Here is a 15,308-nt window from a genome sequence, read left to right as displayed (position 1 = left end):
TCAATAAGTGACGCTTGCTGGCAGCTAAAACAATTTTGCAGAAAACAATCCACTCATCCCTAATAGCCACCAATCTGGGTTCATCTTTTATTTTCAATGAAAAAAAAAAAACAAGTGGATTTAATGATCACGACTGGCAAATACCTCCACTTTTGTGTATATTTTTTGTTTTGAAGATTTGATAAATTAGCCTCTCCATTTTCATTTCAGCACAGTTAGTACTGTACCATATGGATGTCTGTTTTCCTACAGATTTCTATTTATTTTAATGGTGTAATGTGGATGACTGTATGGAGGCTGTATTTGGAATGTCTTGTGTTTTCTATTGATATGTCTTTGCACTGCAGGCAAAGCAGGTGCAGTTAAATCAGTAAGTAAAAGTAAGCAATTGCAGTACAGAATTACTAAAGACAAGACTTTTCTGAGTGCGATATAGGCTGCTGTAAACGGAATTGTGCATTACAGGCAGATAAAATTGTATTTCTGTATTTGCAGAAAATACACTTATCCTGCAAAAAAGAAAAGTAAAGCAGCAACCTCAACTAAGAACGGGCATGTTGCAAAAAATTACATTTTTGTTATTGGGTTTAGAAATCTTTTAAAGTTTCACTTGAAGTTAATGGCCAAGATGAGGTAGAGCAGAGCAGATCTACTGATACTTGGAAATTGCCTTTAAATCTGGAGTTTACCAAGTAAAAATCATATTCAGCCCTACTGCCCATATACTAAGCTTCCTTAATGGTTATTCAGCTACCTATTAGGCCGCGTACACACGCGGGGACTGTCTGCCGAAACCAAGTTCGTCAAACAGTCCGCTCAAACTTTTGAATGAACGAACATGCCCACACACGGCACTTTTTGAGCGGACAAATACGGCAAACTTTGTTCGTCGTACTAAGTCCGCGCAACTTTTGAAATGAACGGACTCGCCCACACACGAGGCAACAGTCCGCTCATTTCGAGCGCGTGTGCAGGTAGGCGGGGCCCGCGACGGAGACGTCGCGCGCTCCGCCGCCTGGAATGTACTTAAAGGGGAACCCCAACGCCGAAAAAAATCGGCGTGGGGGTCCCCCCAAAGTCCACAACAGACCCTTGTCCGAGCACGCTACCCGGCCGGCCAGGAAAGGGGGGCGAGCGAGCGCCCCCCCTCCCGAGCCGTACCAGGCCGCGTGCCCTCAACATGGGGGGTGCCTTGGGGAAGGGGGGGCCGCGCGGCCCCCCCACCCCAAAGCACCTTGTCCCCATGTTGATGAGGACAAGGGCCTCTTCCCGACAACCCTGGCCGTTGGTTGTCGGGGTCTGCGGGCGGGGGGCTTATCGGAATCCGGGAGCCCCCTTTAAGAAGGGGGCCCCCGGATACCGGCCCCCCACCCTATGTGAATGAGTATGGGGTACAATGTACCCCTACCCATTCACCTGTAAAATAAAAGTACCCCAAAAAAAAAACACAACACACGAGATAAAATATTTTATTGCACAGCTCCGGGGGTCTTCCGTCTTCGGGGGTCTTCTCGCCGGACTCCTCCGCTATCTTCTTGTAGCTCTTTTGCTAGCGGAGGAGTCCGGCTTTCTTCCTCCCCGCCGCCGGCCTCTTCTCCCGACTTCGGGGGTCTTGTCCCCCTCTTCGGTTCTTCTGCCGGGCCACCGCGCCTTCTTATAGCTCTTTTACAGGCGGTGGCCCGGTCTTCTGTCGCCGCTGTCGCCGCCGCCTTCCGTTCTTCTTCTTGTTCTTCTTCTTCTTCTTCTCCAGGAGATGTTGACACGTCGCTCCCTCCGGCCGGAATGCCAGAGCCGCGCTGTGCGGCCACTTATATAGTGACAATGGGGCGGTGTCACATGGTATATGTCACATGGGTTGGTCACATGGGTTGATGTCACATGGGGACTATGACATCGGAAGGGGGCGGGGTCACCATGTGACCAACCCATGTGACATATACCATGTGACACCGCCCCATTGTCCCTATATAAGTGGCCGCACAGCGCGGCTCTGGCATTCCGGCCGGAGAGAGCGACGTGTCAACATCTCCTGGAGAAGAAGAAGAAGAACAAGAAGAAGAACGGAAGGCGACCAGAAGGCGACAGCGGCGACAGAAGACCGGGCCACCGCCTCTAAAAGAGCTATAAGAAGGCGCGGTGGCCCGGCAGAAGAACGGAAGGCGGCGGCGACAGAAGACCGGGCCACCGCCTGTAAAAGAGCTATAAGAAGGCGCGGTGGCCCGGCAGAAGAACCGAAGAGGGGGACAAGACCCCCGAAGTCGGGATAAGAGACCGGCGGCGAGGAAGAAAGCCGGACTCCTCCGCTAGCAAAAGAGCTACAAGAAGATAGCGGAGGAGTCCGGCGAGAAGACCCCCGAAGACGGAAGACCCCCGGAGCTGTGCAATAAAATATTTTATCTCGTGTGTTGTGTTTTTTTTTTGGGGTACTTTTATTTTACAGGTGAATGGGTAGGGGTACATTGTACCCCATACTCATTCACATAGGGTGGGGGCCGGTATCCGGGGGCCCCCTTATTAAAGGGGGCTCCCGGATTCCGATAAGCCCCCCGCCCGCAGACCCCGACAACCAACGGCCAGGGTTGTCGGGAAGAGGCCCTTGTCCTCATCAACATGGGGACAAGGTGCTTTGGGGTGGGGGGGCCGCGCGGCCCCCCCTTCCCCAAGGCACCCCCCATGTTGAGGGCACGCGGCCTGGTACGGCTCGGGAGGGGGGGCGCGCTCGCTCGCCCCCCTTTCCTGGCCGGCCGGGTAGCGTGCTCGGACAAGGGTCTGTTGTGGACTTTGGGGGGACCCCCACGCCGATTTTTTTCGGCGTTGGGGTTCCCCTTTAAGTCCATACCAGGCGGCGGGGCCCGCGACGTCTCCTTCGCGGGCTCCGCCTACCTGGAGACGCGCTCGAAATGAGCAGACTTTCCTCCGAGCGGGAACAGTTTGCTCATTTCGAAAGTGGCCTACACACGGGCGGACTGTCCGCTCAAACCAAGTTTCAGCGGACAGTTTTTCGGAATTTCCGAAAAACTTTGTTCGTCAAACTGTCCGCTGAAGCCCCACACACGAGCGGACTGTCCGCTGAAACACTGTTCAGCGGACAAAGTTGAGCGAACAGTCCGCCCGTGTGTACGCGGCCTTACACTCATGTACACTGGGAATTAAACGCCACTTTTAGGAGTGTTTGATGTTTTTTTGTTGGCTAACTCTAAATGCTCCCTAATGTTAGCCTATGTGTCCATGCACACATAGGAGCTTACGGGCATTTAGAGGCAGGAAAAAAAAACACTGCCAGTGTGTCCAGGTGCAGCAACATTTTAGCAAAGAAATGTTGTGAACGCGAGTTACCGCTAGGCACGGCACGTTTAGCGCTTGAGCATTAAACGAGAAGTACAGCCAAAGTTTGTTTGGCTGTACTTCTCCTGGGGATCACAGGAGTACAGTTCGTTCTGCACTCCTGTCACCCGTTTTCAGTAGACAGCAGCCTAAAGCCTGCTGTCAGCTGACATCACAGAGCTGGTCCAGGTTTGTGAAAGATCGCAACCATTTGGTCAGGATAAACCCACATGCCTGGACTGGCACCTTGCTAAGTCTCTCAGTGAGCACCTCCACAGCCAGCAATCCAGTAAGCGTTAGCAACATGCAGAGCAGACAGCGGTGACTGACAGTCACCACCTGTCTGCTCAGGGAGCTCTGAGAACTGAGCGATCGGCGGAGTTTGATCGTTGGTTTTCAGCCTTAGAGCCGGTGGCGGGGACAGATGCAGCATCGAACCAATGTTGCATCCACCTATGTAAGTATAATTCTAAAATAAAACAAATTCCCCTACTTCTATTTTATTCATTTCAATGGCCACAATAATTATTAAACGCCAAAGCGCGTTTACAACACCACAGCGTTAGGAGCGTTTTTGATGCTGCTTTTCTCCTGCCCGGAGAGAGACATTCAGGAGAGCTGGGCAAACGCCAGTGTGCATGAGGCCTGGAGGACCAATAGGTTGAGGTAGAACAAGATGGGGGGCAAGCTGGGCTACAAAGAAGAGTCAAGATTTACATAAATGTTCAGCTGACTACAATTCTTGATCTTTTGATTGTTTTGATGTGTAGGTTTTACTAAAGATAAACTCTACATTTTATTTATTTTTTTATATACATGGTCTGATTTGTGCAGGTTGGTAACAAGTTCATTTTAAAGGGTAAATAAAGTAATTTAAAATACCCGAGAAGATGGTAAATGCACAGCATATCTATAAGGTGGATGTGAGCTTCAGAGGTCCCCTCCCTCCTCTCATCATGTGTGACAGTAATACTGCGTGCAGTAATGGAACTGACAAGACTGTGAAAGTCCAATGAGAATTATTAAGAGACGTCATATATAGCCAGATGTCCTATTTATATGCTGTAACAGTATGCTAATGGATAAGAACACTTAAAAGAAATCAGAAAACTCTCTAAATAGATGTCTAAATGGAGTTACGAATGACGGTGTGACTTCCTACTGTCTACTTTAAGCCATGATATTCTGGCGTAGAGCTTCATGACTCCATTAAAGCCTGAACACAGAAACAGTATCTATGTGCTAATACACCAGAGGCTACATGAGAGGCTGCAGCTAAAAATAAAAAAGGTTCTTCGGGGACTGGGGTTTTATTCAGTGCGCAGTGTACGCTCCAAGGCAGGACATCACACTAGCCTACTACTGCTCCTATCTTGTATAAACGATACAGTCATTCCAGCTATTTCAATCCTTCTCAATCCTGCTCGCTATGCATTTTAAAATATTCACAACTAGAATAAGCAAGCATGATTACAACAAATGGCATGGGATACAGTGTGACTGATCGTGACCCACCTAGTTGGGTTGGGCACAAAAGGTCTTCCTACATACTGGGAAATGTAATGTGAATTGCATGTTGTTTCCTTTTCCATAGAAAGGGAATGAAGAATTCCTTGCAAAAGCACCCTGTGAACATGATCAGGAACATCATTTATTGTCCACTTAGGGTTTAGATCTATCGTAACATATATACATCCGTTTTCTGTTTTAAATTCCAACAACGGACAAGTAGATTAATGTTCATGGATAAAAGCAAAGCCATTTAAGTGTATCCAAACCCAAAAAAACAAAAAATGCAAAGACTGGTACGCTGAAATATTTTGTATTTCTGTTCTTTGGTTTAGATACTTTACTTCCAATATTTTTTGCATAATGCAGATAGATTTTCCTTCACTTCCTGTCCTGACTCTTCATTGCAGGTGAAACCATATATGCCATCCCTTGTTTCCCCGAATGCAGTAGAAGGACTGAAAGGTCCCCCAGGGACATTGAAAGAAGGAAGAATCTGGCACATGGGTTGGATCTCTCCAATAGTGTTCACAAGAGATATAATACATACAGTATGTGGTGATTTAGCCATCTCTGGCAACCACCCAAAATGGAAATATCTATTTGTTAGGGTTGACCCTATAATGCTAGATATACATCTACATCTAAGGTCTGTCTCAATGTCAGATAACATCCAAAAGAGAACTGCTACTAATGATTTTTCACTACTAACTTTTTAAACATCATTTTTTTTGTTTGTTTTTTTTATTACTGTCAATCACCTGTATAATGAAAAGACTACCAGGCTGACTGGCATATCATTTGTACCCCGAATGACAGATTCTGATAATTTTTTTTCAACTAATCAACTTTCACTGTTCCATTAAAATAATATGTAAAAATGACAGCAGTTAAAAGATTACATTTTTATTGCTTTCGCTGAAATTGATGCTGCTGTTGAAAGATCATATCAATTAGGTCTGATATTCAGTTCTGCATATATTTTGGCAGGTTTCAGCACCTATCCTTATTAGTTTCAGCCAGGGGCTCCTGCAGCAACTTCTCTCCATACACACATATGTAACTGCATATTATACAGTAGCAGAGGTGGAAAGTCTAAAATCCCATACACACTATCAGATTTTCTGCTGATTTTTTCCTTCAGATTTACCAAAACCATATAATAAGAGGTCAAACCTTAGGAGTTTCAATTTGTATGCAATCAGGCAGGCCCTTGTACTACATGGTTTTGGTAAATCTGAAGACAAAAATCAGCAGAAAATCTGATAGTGGGTATGGCACTTTAGACTTTCTACCTCTGCTACTGTAGCTACTTCCTGCTGCGTTCCTTGTAGAATAAAAAGCATATCAACGAACAGGGAAAACATGTTTATAATGGCTATAGAACATATATGTATGGAATGCATCTGGAACGCAGCGACATGCATAAAATAAAAAATAAAAACATACCAGAAAGCATGTCATCAATTGAGATGAAGAAGAAAAGAGGGACAATGTCACTGGAAATGCATCAAAAAGCCACTGGGATGCATCAAAAACACACATGCAAAAATGTAAATGAAATGCAAAAAAAGAATTGTGGGTGTTTATACTTGCATCATTTAATGTTTTGTGCTACATACTATATATATATATATATATATATATATATATATATATATAATAAAAAAGTATAAACTCAGTGAGAGTGAATAAATCAACAGATGCACAGAAATGTGGATTAAACAAAAAGTTCCTAATAATGAAAGTCTTTGAATGTAGCAAAAAACAATGACTTCTTCTCCAAAACAAAAAGTGTTCAAAACTGATCCATCACCTTCACCAGAAATGATAAAGTATAAGCTTACCAGATGGACATGACCTTCTAACTACAGAGAAGTCAAGTAAAGCAAAGCCACAGACGGATAGACGCCACCGATGCATTTATATAATGATAACTTGGCCATCACCCACTGTGGTCATCCAGGTCCTTGCCTTCTCCAAAACAGAAAGTACCTAAAATGGATCCACCACCTTCACCCAATGTGATAAGGTATAAGCTTACCGTTACGTTTTAATAAAGAATTTTAAGTAAAACTTTCTGCAGTATGTGGGGTGTTATTTACCCTCTTTCTCCTTGAGCCTTGTGGTGCAGTCAATTGAAGGAAAGGACTCTTTAGAAGGTCATGTCTATCTGGTAAGCTTAGAATTTATCATTTTGGGTGAAGGTGATGGATCCATTTTGAGCACTTTCTGTTTTGGAGAAGCCGCCAAGTTTTTTTGCTACATTCAAAGACTATCTTATATTGGGGAACTTTTGTTTAATCCACATTTGTGTGCATCTACTGATTTATTAATTCTCACCGAGTTCATTTATTTTTTCTTATATAAATATATACATGTAGCGATTAATTTGGGTTTGTGTATATAAAGTGACATCCCTTATTGTGCTTGCTGCTAAATTTTGTTTGCACATATTTATTTTATACATGTGCGCGGTTTATTTATTGTACTTGCGTAATTTGCCTTAGGGCCCATTCACACCAGAAACTGCACATAACTGTGCATTTATGACTGCATGTTTATTTGCGTTTGAAGCGCACTTGGCGAGTGCTTGAATGCTTTTCACATTGTGTTTAGCACTGCGTTTGCAGTGCATCTTTCCACACATTTTGAGCTTGGCTTTCTTGGCTTAAAGGGCGCGGTGCGCTGCGGGTGTGGTTGAAGCGCATTTGTAGCATGTTCCTTGCGGTGCGTAAAAATGCAGCATGCTCTACCTTTTTAACTGCACTGAACTGCACTGCAATGATGTGAACTATGCCCATAGGATTACCTTGATTTTGGACTGTATATGCAGTTGAAGTGCAGTTCAAAATACAGTATCTCAAGTGAGTAGAGCTCTACAGCTGTAATACAGCTCTATTAGTACATCTTTATATGCATTTTTAAAGGCAGCTAGTGTAAGTAACTGAATTTGACTTGGTACTAGCCTACTACAATTTTATACTGTAGCACTCCAACTAGGAGATACAAACAGCACTGGTAACCAATCAGGGGTGCTGCATGCCAACGTATTGATAATAAGCATGCTGAAATGTGGAGAAAACAGTGTTAGCAGAGGGTGATCTCATCAGTCGCCTGCTGCTCTTTCACTGTTTCATCAGAAGGCTGGGGGTGGAAATAGGGCGGCACTGTATTCCTGTAAATTAATTATGCCATCCACCAAGCTGTGCTGTGGTCAACTATTAGCGATTTACCGTTAATTTAGTTCTAACAATCCTGCAGCGATATAGGCATACCCCACGTTTACGTACACAATGGGGTTTATTTACTAAAGCTGGAGAGTGAAAAATCAGGCTCACTTCTGCATAGAAACCAATGAGCTTCCAGGTTTTATTACCAAAGCTTAACTAAACAAGCTGGGGTTATAAGCTCATTGGTTTCCATGCAGAAGTAGCCTGATTTTGCACTTTCCAGCTTTAGTAAATAAACCCCATTGGGTACTTAAAAGTGGGGTATGCCTGTACATTAGCTTTCAGCATCTGTAGATTGACACTGGTAGTTTCCGGCACTGATAGTAATGCCCTACTCTATTGGTCCCCATAGATGGCTTGCCTTTGGCTGATTGCTGCTGAATTGACTGAAATTCGAACCATGGCTAGCCTTGCAAGAACCACCTGGCTTGACAAAAGAGACGATTTAAAGACAAATTCACACAATGTATGGTGACAGACGTTTTAATGCATTGTAAAACATCTGTCACCACAAGGACACAGGAAACAATTGTTTCCTATGTGTCCCATTCCACTTCAATGCAGTCTGAGGCTGTGCTGCAGTGTGGTGTGATAAAATGTAGATATGCAGAACTTAAAGTGGTTGTAAAGGCAGAAAGTGTTTTATCTTAATACATTCTATGCATTAAGATATAAAAACCTTCTGTGTGCAGCAGCCCCCTGATACTTACCTGAGCCCCATCTCTGTCTGGCGATGTACAGGAGAGCCATTGGCTCCAGCTGCAGTCAATCAAATTCAGTCAGCAAATCAGGAGAGAGAGGGGGTGGGGCCAGGCCACAGCTCCATGTCTGAATGGACACAGGGAGCTGTGGCTCGGCTTGGGTGCCCCTATAGCAACCTGCTTGCCGTGGGGGCACTCGACAGGAGGGAGGGGCCAGGAGTGCTGACGAGGGACCCGAGAAGAGGGGGATCCAGGCTGCTCTGTGCAAAAACCCAGTACAGGGCAGGTATGTATAATATTTGTTATTTTTAAAGAAAAAAAAACAGATTTTAGTATCACTTTAATAGCAGTGCACCGTACAGAATTGAATCGCACTGTACGGCTAATTTTGTGTTTTTGGGGGGTGTCTATTGTCTTGCAGAAAAAAACGCAGCAGAAAAGCATCAAAACAGCAAGCACTGCCTTTATGAACCAAAAGCACAATCTGCTGCATGAAAAAAAACCCTGGACCTTTTCCAAAAAATGCACTGGAGGAAAATGCACAGATGTGAATGTGACCCATAGGAAACCATGCTAAATGGACTCTAGTGTGCGTCTGCAAAGAAAAGCATAGGTGTGAACCAGGCCTAAAACTTCTGCTGTTGTGGTAGATGGGAGAATCGGTTGATTTTTCCTCATTCAGCCCATGGATTGAATGAGAGAAGCTTAAAAGAGTATGGGTTTGGGGTTTTTTCCACCATCATACTTGCCTAGGTGGACGCAGCATCGCCACCTCTACAATGAGAACCAAACGATTGAACAACGCTGATGGGTCGGTTCTCACAGCTCCCCGAGCAGAGAGCTGCTGACTGACAAGCAGCCAATGAAGGGGTTAATATGGCGCACTCAGAGTTTAGCTATATACATACAATATAAATGAAAATGATTAATTAAGAAAAAAGTAAAAAATCGGCAGGGTGTGATACACTAAGGGGGAGGGGGGAGAGGGCAGAGGGAAGTTAGGTGGTAATGTAGATAGTAACAGTTCAAGTTCAAGCATTAATCCATATGGATATGGGGTGCTGAGAGCATAGAAGGCTGCCAGTTCAAAAAAGCTAGAAGAGGATCTGGAACAAAAACAAAAAGGAGAGAGGACGGCACCCTCTAAGTGCAGCGTGTGTTATACAACAATTTATTTATAAGGGTTTAAAAAACTCACATTTGAGTAGATAATAACCAGCATAGTAACATTAGTGTCCGTTCATCCGCGTGTATTCCGGGTGGTGGAGATGTCACGGGCCGATGGAGGGGGTCCTTTATTATAGGTCCTGTGTCCCTAGGGACGTAGGTGGAGAACGCTCCGTGATGCTCCACACTATGCTGGTGGCTTCATTTCCAGGAGCAGGGTCAAGCGGCAGTGCTTTGTGTTCTCCCCCTGTGTCCCTACCACCCAAAATCGCTGAACACCTACAACACCTCCGGGGAGCCTTAGGACACAGGACCCAGGATAAAGGACCCCCCCCCCATCGGCCCCTGACATCTCCACCACTCGGGATACACACGGATGAACGGACACTAATGTTACTATGCTGGTTATTATCTACTCAAATGTGAGTGTTTTTAATCCCTTATAAATACATTTTCATGTAACACATGCTGCACCCAGTAAAGTGAACAGCCTCAGATGATACACAGGGATGAAACAAATCTCCTATCTCCAAATCTCCTCTCCTGATATAAGTTTTACATGTATATCTGCTGTATTCATCTTTATACACTGTTTAGAAAGTTCAGATCGTGTTAGATTTCCTCTTCCTGGTTAACACTGCAGTGAAGTCTGTACATACAGCCAAGACAGCTGATTGGAGGAAAGGCACACACCCCCTTCTCCTCACAGGCAGAGACTTTCAGCTCTGTTTGCTGACTTGTTCAGGGCTCCAGTAATAGCATCCTCCCCAACTCAAAATTCAGGCTGCTTTTATCATATGTGTCGGAGAACTTGTCAGACGTTATCAGGCTGATAACTGAAGAACGGAGCAGGAGACAGCTACGGGACATAGTGCTTTGAAGAGAGATAATAAAACACTGCAGATATATGTGCCCAGATCAAATTTCATGAATCGCGTTTACATCCACTTTAAGATACCAGTGTTACCATTGCCAGACTTGTTTCATTTTTTCATACTTGCTACTAAAAATAATGGTCATTATTGTAAGTAACAATCATTATAGCTTAGTGAATAATACTTATAGTCATCACATATCTAGGATAAAAAAAAACAAAGGTAGGAGGATTCAAACATCCAGTACCCACCCTTAACCATATTATCAACTCTGGGTGCACTGCCCATGCACGGTCTATGTTTATGTAGTCTTCATCTACCAATAACTGTTTTAGGGTGCATTCACTCCTGCGAATGCACCTGTACTCCAATTAGATGTGAGAACCCAAGAGGGGGTCCCCGTGATTAGCTGCGGGGGGCAACCACATTGAAAACAATGGGAGGCTGCTGGCTCCCGCCGCTTGCATTTGATTGCTGCATGAGTGATTAAATGCAAGTGGTCACAACTAGCTGCAGGAGCCAGCAGATTCCCATTGCTTTTAATGGGGCTGCCTCCCGCAGCTAGCCACGGGAACCCCCTTTGAGGTTCATCTAATCGCAGGTGTAAATGCAATTCAGGAGGCACAGCTGATCATTAAAATTTAAAGATACCTACTCATATTAAAAAGGCCTGTGCATGATGAGGCCACCTTCCAAAACACGTCTATTGTCCTAATAGTAGGGCATGCTTGTACTGCCAAGTCAAACATCCTTCTTGGAGTGCCAGGGCTGAAGGCAGCCTTCCAAACAGCACACATTTACACTTCCATAGCAATCAGCCCTGCTGAGAAATGCAAAGTAAACAAGCAGGGATAATTCACTTGTTAAATCAATCAACCTATCTGCTGGCCCAGGGTTATTATTCAGGTGCACGACTGGTTATTTCCAGTCTTTCTCAGACATCAATAATAGATGTTCATCAGTAACAGGCTGTGTAGATCTCTTACACTGAGGATAGTGCAAACTAACCAGGTCTGAAAACAGGATGGAGACATTGACAAGCAAGGCAGTTTTAAACTAATCTATATAAGCTGCAATATACAGTTCTAGAATTATGAATGTTCTGTTGACACAATGGCACAATGGAATAATCAGGCGGAATCTGCCTAGTATGCATAAAGCAGAAGTCACAAAAATTCATTTAGCCCTAAAGGCTCTTGCACACGGGTGCCCTGAGCCAATGCAACATAAACTTTGGCATATGCCCCCTGCTGGGAGGCCTAGGTGCTGCATACAGCTGTGTGCGGCTGTATTCACATAAACACTCGTATAACGTATGAGCGGGTTACAAGAATAGAACATTTTCTATTCTTGCAAAGCTTTAACTACATGAGTGTTTACGCATGCACCCACGTACAGCCACGCACAGCCATGCATTTCTGTAGGCTTCCCAGATAGGGGAAATGCACCAGAATGAACACAGCATGGGCAAAATATTAATGCATTTTCAAATTTTGTTTTAAATCCTATTAAATACGCAACTTTCATTAAAAAAAAAAAAAAGCTACCTGGTTTTCCTATCCTATCCATGATCTGACAACTGTCTTCCTATTGTTATCCTGGGCTGCATGCCACCCTATCACATGCACCTCTGATGGAGACTGCCAGTGGCCTTGCCGACACAAATTACACGGGTATTGTCAACTAGTCCAATGCAATGATGTGCGGCTGATGCTGGAGCCAGTGCGGGAAGTATGTGAAAGGGGATGGAGGTATCAGCAGCACTGAGATGCAATAAAGGATAAAAATAAAGATAAAAGCTGTATTTAAAATGTCAATTGTTTATGATACACAGTGCTTAGCAAACTAAGACCCCCTTCACACTGTGGCGGGGGCGGCGTATGTGGTAAAATGCCACATTTTTAGTGGCGCTATTCGGCCGCTAGCGGAGCGCTTTTGCCTCTCCCACTAGTGGTCGAGAAAGGATTAAAATGTTTCTGCAGCAGCGCTATGCCAGTGGTATAGCCTCGCTGCCCCACTGATTTCAATGGGCAGGAGCGGCGAAGGAGCATATATACATCGCTTCTTCACCGCTCCAAAGATGCTGCTAGCAGGACTTTTATTACCGTCCTGCCAGCGCACCGCTCCAGTGTGAAAGCCCCAGACACAGCAGCGGCTCTTTCAGGGCGCTTTGCAGGCGCTATTTTTAGCTCCTGCAAAGCTCCCCAGTGTGAAAGGGGTCTTAATGTCACCCAGTTAAATTTTACAACTATTCTAAAAACCTTTGAATTTTCAATTTGTGGTAGAGGTGATGACCTTCTGCATTAGCCGTACTGCACATTATTGGTAAAACACCAACAGCTGGGCAGACAATGGCATGCTTATTTACAAGACGGAGCAAAGTGTAGCCACCATGAATCAAAATCATTTTGAGGATCATTTGAAAATGCTTTTTGCCCATTCACACTATGCACTGTGTTATCGCATTGGGGTTGATTTACTAAAGGCAAATCCACTTTGCACTACAAGTGCCCTTGGAAGTGCAGTCGCCTTAAATCTGAGGGGAAGATCTGAAATGAGGGGAAGCTCTGCTGATTTTATCAACCAATTATGTACAAGCAAAAATGCTGTTTTTTATTTTCCTTGCATGTCCCCCTCAGATCTACAGCGACTGCACTTCCAAGTGCACTTGTAGTGCAAAGTGGATTTGCTTTTAGTAAATAAACCCCATTGTTCATTACCGGTTAATTCAAATCAAAGGGCTTGGTAGTGCACCTTACCACACACAAAAACAAAGACCCCCTTTTCAAATTCAAATTCAATGTGTGTTAACTTGCATTGTGGTAATGTGCAGTAAAATGTGTGTTTTTCTGTGCACTCTTTAAAGTTGTAGTAAACTTTTGGATATAAAAAAAAAGCACATTATGAAAGACCTTGAAACAAAGCCTTCCAGCGGTATGCTGTCAATACTGCAGAGGCTTCTTTCTTCACCAGGTCTTCCTTCCGGGTTTCGGCCACAGCCCTGAAGGAATGTCATGGGTATGCCATCCCCGTAGAGCACATGCGCCAGTGACGTCACCAGCTCACTAAAAACGGTGCGAGCTTAGGAAATATAAGTTTTACCTACAGGTAAGCTCTATTATAAGCTTACCTGTAGGTAAAAATCTAAATTTAGGTTTACTACCACTTTAAGCTGGATATACATTACCCAAATTTCACCCACTTCTTGCTAAATAGAGGAAAAAAGTAAATCAGGAGAGGTGACAGGACAAATTCTGCTGCCAGGTAGACACAAAAGAGTTACATCTCAAGGATAGTGTCTTATCTCCCTGATTCTCTCTACTTTCTCACTCATCCACAGCCTGTAAACTTTGGTACTGTAAAGCTTCTGTCAGCCTTCCTCTCTAGCTACCCCAAGACATTCAAACAAGGCTAGAAATGTACATATTTTATTTGAAAGAAAGTGACATATAGTTTTTGAAACCAAGTAGAAGGGGAGAATTTCCAATAAGGAAGTGATGGTTCTGGGCTTCAACAAAATGACAGCCTCCAGCAAGAAGAAACAGGAGCAATGCTGGAGGTTGCAGCACACACTAATTTTGGTACCATAATTATCAATGTGGTATGTATGTTCTTTTGTTAAAGAGCATTAATTGTTAACAAACTGTTATGGGTAAAGTTCTGCTTTAACTCTCCTGCATCTTGGATTCTTTGAGCTGAACAGTGAGTCTATGCCTCAAGAGGGAGCCCCTTTCTATTTGACCTGTTTAATGATGGGCAGTCATATAAAGCTACATGTAGGCACTTATCATCAATTCTTATATGCTTTTATACTTTTTTTCAGATATTTAATTAAGTTTTATTTAGTACTACACTATGTTTTTTATATTGTGCACCTAATTTTTTGTAGTTAAGTGCAGTATCTCTATAGAAGTTGTATCTTATTTACAATGGTAGGCCTAAGGTAGTCTAATTTAGGATTCCAAGAAAATGAAAGGGAAAAAAATTCTCTCCAGAACACTTCAGCTCTTAGGAATTTTGTTTACTGGCAAAGCAAAACCAAAAAAAAAAAGAATAAAAACCACCTTGGTAAGCACACATTTTGCTGGTCGCTGCCTCCACATTATTGAGCAACCTGCGCAGGGTTAAAGTCAGGGGGAGCGAGCCACACAGATGTCAACATTCTGCTGACTTGCTAAATGTTCTTATCCTGCTACAGAGAGCATTGTGTACTAACAGCAGGAAAGCTGACAAAATGCTGTATGTAGTGCATGAGTGGGACTAATGTACTTTCTAAGAACAGGCTTATGTGTGCCATTGTATTCCTCTATTCTCAGTGTGTAAAGTTGGCTGTGTGCTTCCTGCGGTTACACTATATTGTATGGTATATGACGAACATAATCTGACACAATGTACGTATGGCTGAGACTTGCTCTATCGCATTTTCTATTAGTGGTTTTACGACAATGAGGATTATGATGATAATAATATTACAAGTAGAAATATTTTTGTGTATCTGA

At 43.8% G+C, this 15,308-nt stretch overlaps 1 protein-coding gene across 2 annotated transcripts in view; it reads right to left on the bottom strand.

The window, feature by feature from the left end:
• The window catches only part of SPSB4 (splA/ryanodine receptor domain and SOCS box containing 4), a 211,341-nt gene that overhangs the window by 108,711 nt on the left and 87,322 nt on the right, over positions 1–15,308 (bottom strand). The window lies entirely within an intron of this gene.

Source organism: Lithobates pipiens, unplaced genomic scaffold, assembly GCF_037356315.1.
Source record: "Lithobates pipiens isolate NorthernLeopardFrog02 unplaced genomic scaffold, aLitPip1_a1.2 Scaffold_18, whole genome shotgun sequence".
Taxonomy (NCBI): Eukaryota; Metazoa; Chordata; class Amphibia; order Anura; family Ranidae; genus Lithobates; species Lithobates pipiens.
The sequence above is the reverse complement of the archived record's forward strand: the minus strand, read 5'-3'. Positions and strand labels throughout refer to the sequence as shown.